Source organism: Chrysochloris asiatica, unplaced genomic scaffold, assembly GCF_000296735.1.
Source record: "Chrysochloris asiatica unplaced genomic scaffold, ChrAsi1.0 scaffold00004, whole genome shotgun sequence".
Taxonomy (NCBI): Eukaryota; Metazoa; Chordata; class Mammalia; order Afrosoricida; family Chrysochloridae; genus Chrysochloris; species Chrysochloris asiatica.
Window position 1 is genome coordinate 47,142,275 of NW_006408522.1, and position 1,660 is coordinate 47,143,934.

Sequence of the window (1,660 nt, forward strand, 5' to 3'; positions counted from 1 at the left end):
TCAGAGACAAAGTCTCTCCATTCTTGCTTCTAAGGAGACATATTTGCTTGTTCTTCTGGCAGATTAAAATTAGATAAGTAAAATACAACTAAAAAATGTTCCTATGATACAATCAGAGGAGTTCAAAGTATGTTTCTATTTTTGTGATCATATAACTTTCTTCTTTTGTTTTACCATGCCACAAAATCGAGAGATCAAAAGTTGACAAACTAGCTCACATTGTGTGCTAAGTGACATTCTAAGCACATTTCAAGCTATCAATTTTAGTTATCATACATTTGAACTAAAATGTTAGTTGATATCAGATGAAATTAAGCTAAATTGTCAGTTCCAGTCCCAGAAGAAGATAGGTGATATATATGAGCAGACGATAACCAGCTAATTGAAAAGTCTGATTTAATAAGATTCAAAAAATTTATTGGATGTAATTGGAACAAGGATTGAAAACTCCCTTTTGTCATCCTTTCCAATTCCTTTTTTCCCCCCAGAGTTTAGGACTTTTACATTTGCCTCAAAGTTGCTGAAGTAAAAACCATGATAAAACATTCTGCTTGCCTTTACACCACCCCAATTAAAACAAAACAAAAAATATTTGTAGGAAAAAAATGGTTTTGTACATGGGGTAAAACTTAATATAAATTCAAATCCAGTAAAAAAAAAGGGCAGCTCCGTTTGAAATCTGTTCCATGAGATTTCTAAGTAGACCACAGAAGGCTATTGTCTGGGAATGTCATGATCCAGTAACAGAGTAAAAACCCCAGAGTCCTTGCTTTCAATGGAAGAGGGAAAAGACAGAGACAGAAGATCTACTCAAACTTCATCTTATTTTCTAGTGGCTTGTGATCTCCTCCTCTGCCTCCCCAGAAGCCTCCTTGCCCTCCTAATTCTCCCTGACCTCTGCCACCAAATCCACCCTGGCCTCCTCAGCCATGGCCACCTCTGCCTCCAAATCTTCCTCAGCCTCCACCTTGTCCACCGAAGCCACCTTCACCCTTAGGTTTGTCCCAGTTCAAGGTAACTTTGCATCCATCAATTTCCCTATCCTCCATGGCCTGCTTGGCAGTTTTAGCATCTTCCTCACTGTTGAAGTCTACAAACCCAAACCCTTTGGAGGAGCCCATTTTGGGCTCTGTGACTATCCTGGCTCAAAAAGAACCATCAAATGACGCCTTCAATGTTACCTCAGTTGTGTCCTCAGACAGACCTTTGACAAACAGTGTTTTGGATAGCTGGCTTCTTGCATTAGGGGATTTCCTGGATCCTTGCAATTCCAGCCTGGTGGCTCTGCCCTCAATTTCTCTTTTAGTGCAAGAATTAAAACTCTTTAGCATCTTCACATGAAGCAAATTCTATAAATGCATACCCTCTAGATTTGCTGTTCTGGTTCTGAGGCACCTTGATAGCAGTTGTGTTCTCAAGCACTTCCTGGAGAGTTTCTTCTGTTGCACTGTAGGTGCGGTTACTTAAACCCAGTGTTTTTGATTCACCGCTCCAGGTGCTGGTCTTCTCAGCTCTGTGGTTTTGATTTTGACCTTTCTCCCCCCAGTGTGTTGTTGTTGTTGTTAACTGCTGTCGAGTTGATTCCAACCCATAATGACCCTGTACAGGGTTTCTGAGGCTATACATCTTTATGGGAGCAGAAAACCTCATCTTTCTCCCA

The 1,660-nt window shown here is 40.5% G+C and overlaps 1 pseudogene; it reads right to left on the reverse strand.

Annotated features, from left to right (window-relative positions):
• Positions 1-806: 806 nt before the first annotated feature.
• The window catches only part of LOC102814741, a 2,244-nt pseudogene continuing 1,390 nt past the window's right edge, over positions 807-1,660 (reverse strand).